Here is a 13,448-nt window from a genome sequence, read left to right as displayed (position 1 = left end):
TCAAGATTACATCTGTAATTTCTCTGGGAGAAGGACAGATAGAAACTAGCATTTATTTATTTATTTATTTATTTATTTATTTATTTTGTCTTTTGTCTTTTTTGTTGTTGTTGCTATTTCTTGGGCCGCTCCCGCGGCATATGGAGGTTCCCAGGCTAGGGGTTGAATCGGAGCTGTAGCCACCGGCCTACGCCAGAGCCACAGCAACGCGGGATCCGAGCCGCGTCTGCAACCTACAGCACAACTCACGGCAACGCCGGATTGTTAACCCACTGAGCAAGGCCAGGGATCGAACCCGCGACCTCATGGTTCCTAGTCGGATTCGTTAACCACTGCGCCACGACGGGAACTCCGAAACTAGCATTTATTAAGAAGCAGTGATTCTATGCCAGGCAATGTGCCAGCTGCTTTACACATATGTTTTATTTAATCCTCACAACAATGCAATAAAGTATTATCATCACTCATTTTAAAGATGAGGAAATGGAGGTACAGAGAGTATTTGTGGCTAGGCCTGGTTATTTAGCCAGAAAGTACAGGATTTTAAATTCTGTTCTATTAGATTTAAAAACTAATGTACTTTGCTTAGTACTGCATCACAGAACTTGTTCACAGAACATATCTGGCTGTGGTAAAAATGTTTTGGGATGGCTGCCTACACCACCTGTATGTTCTCCTAGTGACAGGGGAGCGGTGTACTCTCAAAGAAGTGAAAGGCAAATGTCATCCCTCATAGAAGCCTGGCATTTTGGACAACTATCTCTGCTTCCCTCCCAGATTCTTCTTTGTATGGTGGCAGGCAGAAGGAAGGTACCCAAGCAGGCTGTGGGGATATCTGCTCGAGAAGCTGTTTGGAGATGGTCCTGGGGGTAGTGGGTAGCGATATCGGTGCTTCCATATTTAACCTCTAAATCGTATTTTCTCATATTGCCCAGCTGTCTTACAATTCTTTTTCAGACATTAACTTTTCAAAAACCATCAGGTCTTGAACATTTACTATGTACCTGCACTATTCCAAGTGTTTTATATTCAAAAGCTTTATTGATTCTCCCAACAATCCTATGAGGCAGGGAAAGGGTGCGAAATAAATCTAAGACCAAACAGGTAAATGAATGGCACATGCAGGTAGCATTATTCTCCCTATATTTTACAGATGAGGAAACAGAAACATAGAACAGTTAAGTAACTGTCCCAGACACACAGCGAGGAAGGAGCAAAGCCCACACTGACACCCACTCAGGTAGCCTGTCTCTGACAGGCTGACATCATGCTCTTCATCACTGTTTTTACTGCCTTCTTGTCCCTTTTGTGCTCGGCTTCTGTAATTTTGCTTTAACTCTTCACTGTGGCCTCACACTTGGCTGTGGCCCTGAATATGGATGCTGTCCTTCTGGTCCTGACGATGGCTCCCTTCTTCTGCTAGGATACATTCTGCTGCTCCAGGCAATTCTCCACATCAACACCACACAGTCTCTCCACCTACCCTGATCTGGGCCTCTGTGATTTTTCTCAGTCCTGGCACTAGGTAGGGACCAAACAAAGGCCAAGCCTTCCCTTTAAGAACTCCAAACTTCTGCCCCTCCCATTTCCCACCAATCAAAGTTACTGCTCAGAAATTTCTGCAAGGACAGGTTAAAAGCAAAGAGCTCCATCAATCTAAACAAAAGGGCTTGTTTTTCAATAAAAAGTTACCATAGTGGTACATTGACTGCTAAACCATTCTCTTGTAACTAGAAGCATTAGTACAACCCACAGCTTTAAATCTTTCAATAGAGAGACTCAAAACAAGGCAAAGTCGCAATCTTTTTTTAGTAGTTCTCTTGTAACCAGACGAGCCTCTAGGGTGGGAAGAAGTTAGTCCTTTCACAAGGGCCAGCTCTTAATTACGCTGCTTCCAGGAATGCTGAGGCATGGTCTGCATTCAACAGTGCTCCGGAAGACTGGCAGCGGGCTCTTTGTCATCTAATCACCTGGTAAGAACATCATCTTTGCTTAGTCTTTCCAGAGCCTCTGAATGGTCAACGTTTGGAGTAAGTATTGCAGAACAGAGAGGGGATTGTTAATTATTTCATGGGCCTTCTCTTCCACAGGACAATAGATCTGGCTGGACTTTTATTGAGTGATGGGGGAGAGGGGGGAGGCGGGTGCAATGGTTTCAGGATGGCCTCTGGGTCACAAGGTCAGGTTTCTAAAAGTTATTGTACAGACTACTGTTGGTAGCTCTGCTTATTAGAGAATTAGATCCTTTGTGTTGTTTGTAAAAGCGAGAAAGTGCCGGCCAGACTCTGGCTTAAGAAACTTTTATTGCTGTCAGTCACACGGCCCCTCCAGTCTGAACCCTCTGTGGGAGTTCTCCTTGAGAGGCCAACTACCTTCCCTCATTCATGGATCTGTCTAGGTAGACCCAAAACACTTCAGAGAGCAGAGCATTCCTTGTCATAGCTATACAGGTGTTTTTCGTAAGATGACATGTTTAGACAGTTCTGAAAACTGTGGGTTGCAAGAATTGTTAGCTCTCATCACCCTTTATTGTAATTACTTCCTCACTGCTTGCCGTCTCCCCTAGATATAAGCTCTCTGAGACCACATCTATTTTTTCCTGCTCTATTCTATTCCCAGGGTCAAGTATAGAGCACGGCACATAGTAGAAAATAAATATTTGTTGGATAAAGGCAAACATTTAGATACTACTTAATATGTGCCTGTCTAATGTTCTAAGACTCTCTCTCCATATATATAAAATTATATATATAATTAAAATGGAATAAACTAGTTTCAATCATTAACCCCAGTTTACAGGTGAGGAGACTGAAGTCATAGAGGTTTTAAGGAACAATTTCCCCAAGGTCAGAGAGCTCGTGAGTGGCAGAGCTGGGATTTGAATGCAGGCATTGGGCGCCAAGGTTTTGGCCATGTTCTCCACTGCTATGTTCTAGTCCAAGCATGTCGTAGACACCGAGAATGGTAATGGAGTAGTTTCCCTTACGTGGAGAGAAGTACTAAAACAGTAAGATGACTCCAAGGTTTGTCCAAATCAAAACTATTTCAAAAGAAACAAGGGTCTTTATTCCTTCAAATCACTGAGTGAAAGGAGAAGGATACCAAAAGCAGAAGGCTGGAGTGAGTGCTGTGGGAGGCTGGGGAGGCTGCCTTGGAGACCATGGAACTGATGAGAGGAGAGGCGAGGCCCTAGAGACACAAAGGGTGGGTTTGGGGAGAAAGACTGGCAACAGGGAGCAGCAGCATCTTTGATTGCTTTAAGAAGGGATGATTATCTTGAACAGCAAGGCAGGCACATAGAGAGAGAGCATCACAGCAAGAATGAGGGTGTCATCTCGTAATCAGCTTTCCTGAGTATCTCTCCCATCGGGAAGAGAGAGACAGCCAATCCCCCAGGCCTGTCTTCTAATGTTGCCAGCAGCAAACACAAAAAGGGACTTTTGCAAAGCCTCAGAACCAGACCTGTCTCCCCAAGTACTTTAAGAGCTGCAACACTCACCTCCAAAATACCAAATTTACAGAATTCCACTCTGCTGCTGAGGAAAAAAAGAAAACAAATGAAGAGAAACCCAGAAGACAGTGGTATTCTAAGGAGTCACGGAGCGCTGATACAATTGCCCATATTACTTACTCGGGGGACACTACATATTACACTAACAGTGTTCATTTAGTTCCTGAGTGTCCCATAGGGTATGCACTCAAAACTGTTTTAAAATATTCATATACTTTAAATCCAGTTATCTGTATTTCCATTTTGATGTACCATATATTCAAGAATGCATTTAAATATTCTATTAAAATGGATTCATTGTCAAATAACATAGAATCCGCCGAAGTAATAGCTAACATTTCAGCACTAAGCCTTCATCACAGCTACGTCAAACCCTTGATACCCCCTTCATTTCTTTCCAATTCTGGCACCTGTAACCATAGCAACGTACACTGAAACCTTTCAAGCAGAACAGAACTGACAATCACACTAACAGCACAAATACCTGAGCTGAGAAAAGAGAGGGGCGGCCCAAGTAGGTAGCTGTTGAAATTAAAAGCTAATGACAAGAAAACAGCTGGAAACAAGCTCCAGCTCACACTGCTGCCTCTTTCTAGCATATGAATAGTATGTAGAGCCCAATTTGATTTATGTTTTATTAGCGATGCTGCCATCAATGAATACTTCATTAGGCATCATCTCAACAAACAAGTGGAGTGGAAACTTAAGAAAAATAAGTTGTTTGGAGGAAAATTTCAAGGGCTGCTTCTGCTTGCATGTTTTCTACTCATCCATGTAGCAAGAGACAGAAAAGTGAAGCTCGCTCACTGAATCCTTTCGAAATGTAAACACGTCTGTAAACTGCAAGGAATTGACTGCTATTGAGAAAAGACTCCCATTAGCCAATTAGAGTAATTACTTGGATTAAGATTTCTTGTTTTTGGTGTTTTTTTTTTTTTTTTTACATCACTAATTCTTTCTTGCCCAGGAAAGGAATGGATAGCAGCTAATATAACCAGAGAATTAAATGGGGGCAAACTAGGGCATTCTCATTTTCAGATCCCAAAATGTAATTGAAATTTTATGCTTACCTCAACATAAAAACATGTGATGATTTCTGTGCAAGTGAAGGCATAAAGGGTCACGTTTCCCCAAGACTTCAATTACAGTAGCTTCTATCTTCCCTAAAACAGCATTTGGTCTCAGCAAATTGCCTTTAATGGTGCAGGTGTTTGTCGAGAGTATCTGTCATATTTAGTCCCAAGCAAGCACTCGACATTAATTCACCAGTTTCATTAGCAAAAGCCTTTTCTTCCAGATGACAATGAAAAGTAAATATAATTTCAAACAGATGTTCTGGTTTTTCTATGAGTCTGAAAGAGGAAAAAGAAGCTGGCACTGTCTGAAGGCAGGGGAGATGACACTCCAGCACTAAAATGTACACAGCTTGGATCTCTGGAGCATACTGTGAACTAGATCCACATACATGCCCCACTCTGCATTACATCAAAATCTGCCCATGCCCAAGCAGCTACTTATAAACACCACTAATACCTGCCAACCAGACTGTTTCCAAACCAAATGCAAATGATGAGCATTATTAGTATTAGGAAAGGGGACCTGATGCGTCAAGGAAGACAACTTCACTAGAGTCAATTTACATTATTTCAGCTGTAATGTAAAAAATAGCCCTTCAAAAAATCACAATGTTGAATCACTGACCATATTTGTAAATGTGTCTATGTGGATGCATACACAATGCCATATTCAGAGGGCACCTCTCTGGGAGCCTCACTTACCTGTGATACAGGCAAGAACTAGAGTCAGAAAATAAAGGCTTGTCTGTTTACAATTATTTCAAATATAATTTGAATTTCAAAATTTATAATTTTAAAAAGCAGTGTTCAATTCGATTCAAGAAATATCCATGTTGGACTCTTGACCCATACTTTTAAGGGCAGAGAAGAGTCTGGAACTAGTTTCCCATAGCTGCCAGTCTCTGTTTCCAGAGCAAAGAGAGATCTTTCTGTAAGCTTTGGCCTGCATGGCTTAAGCTGCTAATTAACAGGCCCTCTATCCCATCAAGGTCAGTTCCTTGGTGATGCCGAAGCTAGCTGTTAGCAGCCATGCCCTCCAAAAATCCCTAAAAGGAAACTGCCTTCTAAAAGAATTACTATGTCCTGCACAAACCTGTAGTTAGGGGAAGATGAAGAGCCTCCCTTTACAGGAAGCATTAGTTCTAGCATTTCTATTAGGAATGAAGATTCTACCAATAATTTTCTGTTAGATGAGAAAGGTCACTGGAAGTCATCTACTCCACTCACAGCTAAAATGATTATTGAAAAGCTCAGAAAAATGAAAGAAGTTTTAATTCCTTGAACACCAAAGTGATCATGCTGCTTCCCAGTTAAAACCCCTTTTTGACTCCCATGGCCTCCAGGATGAAGGCCAAACTCCTTGGCATCAATTATAAGGCCTGCATGTCTATGCTTTGCCAACATTTCCAGTCTCTCCTCCCTGCCACCATTCTAAACGCTCACCCTTGATGAGCCAGCCACATTGTACTTTTGACACAATTGCTATCAACTTCGGCTGCACATTTGAATCAGCTGGCATAGTTTGAAACATCCTGATGCTCAGGTTGCATCTCAGGCCAAGAGATTCTGATTTAATTGATCTCATTTGTGACTTAGACTGGTATTTTCTATAAATTCCCTCAAGCAATTCCAACATTTTGCCAAGGTTGAAAACCACTGAGGTTCTCATGAGGTCTCCATAAGCTCTCCAAGCTCCTTTGTGAAACTGAGATCCATTTCCATGGCGGTAGGGGCAAGGGGAGGTTGTTAATGAGGATGAATTTAAGTATATCTTTAAAAGATAGAATTTCAGTAAGTAGAAATGAGGAGTAAGGGGCATAGAAAGCCAGGTCTGGTGGCCCAGCTAAGAGCAGGTAGTGACATGCATTCTTCTTTACTCTCTTGTATGGAATGACGTGGATGGATGATAAGCATACGATTCAGAGCCTATATTTTTATCCAGTTGTATTTATACTTTGCCCAACAAATATTACAACTGTTCCCAATATGCAGAAACATATTCAAGTGATAGTCATATAAACAGATATTCCTCTAGATACAGAAGCAAGTTTCATGCATCTTCATTCTAGAAAGCCAGGAAGAGCAAAGTCCAAGGCAACAAGACAAATAACAATAAATCTTTGTCTTCAAATGAATAGTTCATCTTCAAATCTTTACATTCTTCAGAGGGTATGTAATAGTGATAATAAAGTATGTTAACGAACCCAACTAGGAACCATGAGGTTGTGCGTTCGATCCCTGGCCTGGCTCAGTGGGTTAAGGATCCGGCGTTGCCATGAGCTGTGGTGTAGGATGCAGACACGGCTTGGATCCCGCATTGCTGTGGCTGTGGTTTAGGCCAGTGGCAACAGCTCCGATTTGACCCCTAGCCTGGGAACCTCCATATGCTGTGGGAGCAGCCCAAGAAATGGTAAAAGGACAAAAAAAAAAAAAAAGATCTAAATGTTTACATCACACATTCATGGTATTGTGATTAGCATATAAAGGCCCCCAAAGACCAGGATTCTACAAGTATGGTTTATAAAAACTCAATTAAAGACATTTGAGTAATTATCTCACAAAAGCTGTGATGTTTAATGAGGTTAAATTTGAAATGCTGGAATAAATATTTGAAAGTAAAATACCCAATCTCTTAATTTATTCAATAGACAATTGTGGCACTTTGTACTAGGCATTGGTGGCATGACAGTTGCATAGACAACATCCTTACTTTCAGAATGCTTGCAAATGTAACAGAAAAAAAAAGCAAAATGATTACTGTATAATAAGTGCTAAGTTTGGGGAAAGGACAGAATACCATAGAGCACAGAGCAGAGTCAGTTATCAGAGACAGACACTTACTGGAGTGACATTTAAGTCGAAACTTACAATATAAGTGTTATTCACGGTATGTGTGTGTGCGCACACGTGCACCTTAAGTTGTTCAGAGAACATAATTCATCCTCGAAATCCAAAGTTCAGCCCAGTTAGGGTATGGTATGTGAGTGTGGGGTATGGTGATAGAGAAAACCAAACTGATACAAGATCAGACTGAGTCCTGAGGCTGTTATAAGCATTTCATCACAACTTCCTTGTTGTTAGCTTAGAGCAATTTTAAGAGAAAAAAATTAATTAGCCAGATGATGTAGACACAGGAGACAGCCTGGGGATAAACTGGTTTGGAGCTAGCACCTTTTAAGAGAGGCTCAAGAGCACACTCCGTTGCTTTATTTCAATGAGTGAACTGTCTACACTACGTGGAAGTGATCTTCATGGGCTGAATAATGAAAGCAGAACAGGCTATTTCCCTTGGGGGCCCTCCAGCCTTAACCCACTTTTGTTTCTTATGTGGTCTACGAAAAGCCAAATAAGGGCCAGCTCACCCTGACCCTGGCAGACAGAATAGGACAGACAGGGGAGTGTCACCAAATAGATCCCTAGTGTACAAGACCCTCTGCCTCAAACCTCATGAAGTTTAAACAACATCGAGGAGTGCTGGCAATAGTAGTAGTAAGGGCCACTGGGATGTGATCCTCTATGGCCAGCAGAGTAAAGTGACTAATTTGACTCATGGCTGACATGGCGCTTGCTTCTTTGCAGAGAAATACCTCAGAGATAGGATGAGATTTCATGATGTTGTAAAGTGCTTTGAGTTGCTTATACTCAAGGTGTAATAAAAATGCAAGATATTTTTATAACAAGCACTCAAATGCTTCTCAGAATACCACAGGGTTAACAAGTTCAAAGAAATTTTGAACAGTAATGGCAAAATGCTTGATCTTTCGTCCTTTTTTTCATTTTCAGCATCTTTGCTAGAAAAAAAAAAGAAGCATAACTGAATAAACCCTAGAATTAAGATCTCGTTTGAGTGACAATCTCTTTAGTTCTACACAGTTAAGAGAACCCCTATGGGGTTAATAGAAGACTTTGCCTCCTCAGCAGTTACATATTCCATTTAAAACTCTGGGTAACAAATCATTACCAAGCCTTCTGGGACTTCATTTCTACCGCCTTTGGAACATCTTTCTGGAAGCAGAGCATTATCCTGATACTGCACAGGAAGAAGGGTGCTCCTAAACCCTGCGGGACATCCAGGGTGACTGTCATGCCCAGAGCTCACAATGTCACTCCGAGCAATGAGCCAACCGCAGACCGTCAACTCTAAAAATGGAAGTCATCTAGTACAACTGTCCTTATAGTGCAGGTGGAGACACAGACGCTACCCATTTACTCCAAACCATGAGGCTAGTCCCAAAGCTGGGGCTAGAACCCAGGTATCAGTTTTATTTGTATGTTTTCCTAAGTAAGGACACAAAATGAAAGCAAGAGTTGCTATTTGCCTGGCACTGACTATATCTCGGGCATAAAGATAAACTTTTTCCATACATCAACTCATTCTAGTCTCACAATACCCTTGGAATTAGGGGCTATTATTATTCCTTTTTTACAGATGCAGAAACTGATGGACAAAATAACTTGCTCAGGGCTACACGACTAGCAAGAATCAGAGCCAGAATCCTAACTTGGACCTATGTAAAGCACATTGCCATCCTGCTTCTAGAATGAGGTGAAGAGAATGGAAGTACTGAGTCAAGAGTATGTTCTTAAGTATTCTGTAGTTTGTATTTTAAACTTTGACTAACATTGCTGAATTTTGTCTCATTAGTAGCAAAAATCCTCTCCAAATGCTATAAATGTAATCCAATTTTTCATGGAGAATATTACATCACTAAGCAGACTAGTGGCATGAATTTGATGATCCCTTTGTTAATCAGAGATTTTTGTTACAAGGACACATACAAAGGGCTTTGATCTGCAATTGTCTAAAATTGGTGAGGGCAAAAGGAACTAAAGGAGAAGAAAAGAATTTGAGCCAAGATGGCCTTGGGTTGTTCAATAGTTATTTCTCATGGCACTCATTTTTTTGGTTTCTCCTATTTGAATGATTTAATCATTTAATTAGAGGTGTGCAATCATTTAATTTCTGCCATGTGTAATTTTTCATAAATATTTATTTTCTCTCAGACAGAATACAGTTTCCCCAAAGAGTAGGATCTTCTGTTTTCTCTTTTGTATTCCTGGTGCCAAGCACAGTGCCTGACATATATGGGTGTCCATAGAAAGACTAAATACATGTTTACCGAGTGAATGCATTAAAGTTACATAGGTAGGACTTCATAGACCATGCTAGAAACAAAACCAAATAGGGCTTTTGGTAAGATATGAATGACCATGAAAATTCTAGTCTCTGGGATTATTTTGCTACTTTAAACAACTTTTGGAAATGAACAAGGACATCGAGTTCAATTTCTAGAAGTCTCTCAGAGTACTCCACCTGAAGACATTGAATGTGGGCATGGTTCATTCAGTTTTTTAAATTCTATTTTACTGAAGAATAGTTGATTTACAACGTTGTGTTAATTTCTGCTGTACAGCAAAGTGATTTAGCCATACTTATTCACATATTCAGTTCTGAATACTAGTCTTGGCTATTGGGAATGTGGTAGAGGATCCGGAGAGTGAAAGAGCATTATTTAATTAAAGGGCCTATTATATGCACTAGATTGGTCTGCATCCGGGACTGCACAGCAGATGGAGCAAAAAGCAGGAAGATTTTTTTCCCTAAAACTTTATATCACAGCAATGTAATGATCAATGAGACCCCATAATTTAAAGCAACAAACTCGAACTCATATAACATGGTAGCACGTGAAACCACCTATCAGGCACAGCAAAAGACATCAGGGTAACTTATATTTTGCTTTGTCTTACATTTGCTGATAGTTTCAAGGACTGCAACATCAAGTGAAAACATCAGGGAGTAGGCAAGTGGATCCCTCCACCACCCACTCTGGCTTGTGTTCATTTCCAACCCCAAAAGCCCCGCTAAAATGGAATGCTAAATCTGATTTCCCTTTGGAAGGCTAAGGTGAGGTAGGGGGGAGAGGCGCAGAAGTGCTCAGGCAGTGCAGAGTGCTCAGTGTGCTGTCTGAACTCTCTCCATGCAGCCTCACAGAGCTCATTTGAGAGAGAAGAGAGCTGTATGTTATTTATGAGCACATAATGTCTCAGCATAGAAAGTCTCGGTCAAAAACGTTTTTACCAACATGGTAAGAGTAACATGCTATTCTTAAGTAGATGAATCTGTGTTTGAGAAAGAGGCAGTTCAAATAAATGGCCAGTTTTCCCATTAGATTTTCAACTATATCCAGATGGGGACAACAAGAAAGAAAATTAACTGGGATCATAGGGCTCCCTCCATCTTGGGTGCTAATGTTCTATTGACAAGTTATAATGAGGGTTTCTCTGTCCCAGAGTAAGGAATAGGCTCATTAAAACTCAAGGAACAGGAGAGCAAGCTTTCAACTTCCTTGTTTTTTAAACTTCACTGGTTTTTAGAAATACTAAATGAATTGCCTGACAAAATGATGTTATTGATTTCAAAGTGTGTCTGCATTCTCGTGCTTGCATTTGCATTTGAATCTGAGCTACTTAGAGTGTCAGTTGTTGGACAGAAGAATGGAAATGAGAGTTCTGTGGTGGGCTTGGAAAGACTGATGTGTTGACTCTTCCACTTAGTCACTGTGGAAATAAGCCTCATACTAACCTTGGTTTCTTCTTGATCAAAACACATCAATTAACATGTTTTGAATGTTGCTTTCTTCTGGGTTTGAAGAAGGGAGGATCCCAAATTTCAAACCATTAAGTAAGGTGGCTGTCCCACAATGTAACCCTATTAGGATGCCAGGCTGTAACTCCAGAGAGCCTGTTAATGTACATTCTCAACAATCCAAGCCCAAGCACACATTATGCTGAAACAGTAAATAATCCAAAAATCACTTAGATTTGGTTCTGAGATTTCAATATGTGATTTGTGTGTGTGTGCGGCAGGCGTAGCCTCCTAATTACTTTTTCTTATATTTTTGCATGGATTTCTATGCCTCAAGTACATAACTGGTGACAGAAAGAGGGAGAAGTCAAAAGACAACTCTGAAGTTCAGAGTCGTTATTAGGCAGAGAAGTAGCTTTATGGCAGGACAATGTTTCAGACATGTTGATTTAGAATTGATATAGGATCGAGTCAGTGAAAATGCTCAGTCTTGAGTGCTGGGGTTCTCTATCTTCCTTAGAGGGAGTAGGATAGAATCTTAAGGAATGCCCACAGCTGGAGATAGCTGGAAGCAGATGGAAGATAGCAAAGGAATCACAGAAGGCGTTATTATTTAAAAAGGAGGAGAATCAGCCTTCCTCTAAATTCCAGATTTCAAAGGAAGGAAAGGTTTTGAAGAACTGTTATGAGAAGCTTGTAAGAGGTTTAAGGGGGCAAGAACTGCTACAAGGCCAATAGACTAGAGTCTGGGAGGTCACTGGACCTCTAAGACTACAAGTAGAGTAGAAAGGTCAATAATCAGGTTTCAAGGAGGCATGGAAATGAGGGGGAAAAACAGACATATACAGGGTATACAAAAAGAGGTTAAAAGAGAATGAGAAAAATAATCCAAAATAAACCTGACATTAACCTGGGGAGTGGGATTGCTTGTTTGTTTCAAGAGAGAGATGACCTATGCCTTAAAAAAATTTTTTTTTGTAGCCAACAAAAGAGGTAGCTGGAGAAACACAGTCTTGAAGGTAGTGACACGCAATGGGGTTAGGAACACTTGGGGTACAGGGAGACTCAGAGAGAAGAAGCACAATCTCTGAGATGAGTTGGGAAGTGAGGAGAGAACAGTTATGTAAGGAGATGTGTTGAGGAAGTAGAAGATGGAGCTCTTATGATCATACAATAGAAGGTGAGGGGTAAGGTTGCAGTTGTGGAGAAACCGGAGTGGGGGAGGTTGGAATGTTATGAGCAGGAGTGTCCTATCCAAATTAATCAAATAAAAAGACTGTTGTGCAGCAGTGGGAGTCCTAGAGGAGTAAGTAATCGTGTTTATATTTAACGCCTCTGCCTAAATCAAGCAATATTTTTAGGCCAAGAATATAATCAAGGCCAGGATCAGGGAGAAATGTTTTAAGAAGGTAAGTTAGTGGCCGTGATTCAGTGAAAGAGGAGATGCATGGAATCATCCCAAAGTGCCTTTTTCTTTAGGAGCCACAAGATGCTGCTGCTGCTTTGTAGCTGCAGGATGCTGATCTCAGGAAAAACTCCATTCATCTTCGCATGCATGTAGAAACTGAGAGGACTGTCAAATGAAGTTTGTTTTGAAAGAAAACAAGGAGTTTTAACTAAAGATAGACAAAAAATGTGAAGACACAAGCCACACAAAGGAAAGAAGAAAGAGGAATTTTGAGAACCTATAATTTATTAAATAACATTGAGGATTATAGTTTTCCATAATCCTCCTGTCAATGAAAAACCAATCTAAAATTTCCTATGGAAGATAACATAGGGCGTGAGCACATGTTCTCAGATTCCCTATTTATTCCATGACTAATATCTCGTGACTAAAAGAAGAAATATACCACAGGGGCAACAGGGTACTAGGCAAGCACTGTGAAGGCCAAGTGCATGGGTGTAAATCCAAGATTGTTCAAACTTTAGACAAGTTACGTATCCTCTCTGTGCCTTAATCTTTCTCAGCTGAGAAACAGGCACAATAAGTGGCTATGTCTCTAGGCCTATTGTGAGGAGTAAATGCACGTGTAAAATACTTACAGAGCACTGGCAGAAATTTAGCCATTGCTGTTGTTAAGTGTCTTTGCCCAGTATTTTCATAAAGTATGACTTATAAAGCTATTAACATGCACATAAGATTCTTTTATTTTTCATCTTTGTATTTTTCTCACTTTGCTCAGTGTATTGTAAGCTCCTGGGAGGCAAAGACCATAATCTATACATCTTTATATTTAGCCCTGTTTTGGTTATCAATAGTTGTATCAGA

General features: G+C 40.6%; 1 long non-coding RNA gene across 10 annotated transcripts in view; it reads right to left on the bottom strand.

Moving 5' to 3' along the window:
- The window catches only part of LOC102158351 (uncharacterized), a 758,918-nt gene that overhangs the window by 474,093 nt on the left and 271,377 nt on the right, over positions 1–13,448 (bottom strand). The window contains exon 5 of one of the 10 annotated variants that reach the window (XR_014835880.1): positions 4,582–4,863. The exons of the other annotated variants lie outside the window; for them this stretch is intronic. This is a non-coding gene — a long non-coding RNA (uncharacterized LOC102158351). The remainder of the gene's footprint in view (positions 1–4,581; positions 4,864–13,448) is intronic. 10 annotated transcript variants of the gene reach the window in all.

Source organism: Sus scrofa, chromosome X, assembly GCF_054392235.1.
Source record: "Sus scrofa isolate SSC_HxYL_T2T_F1_AM1 chromosome X, Sscrofa_HxYL_maternal_Yorkshire_Landrace_v2.0, whole genome shotgun sequence".
Lineage (NCBI taxonomy): Eukaryota > Metazoa > Chordata > Mammalia > Artiodactyla > Suidae > Sus > Sus scrofa.
Note: the sequence above shows the minus strand (reverse complement) of the source record. Positions and strands in the feature narration are given on the sequence as shown.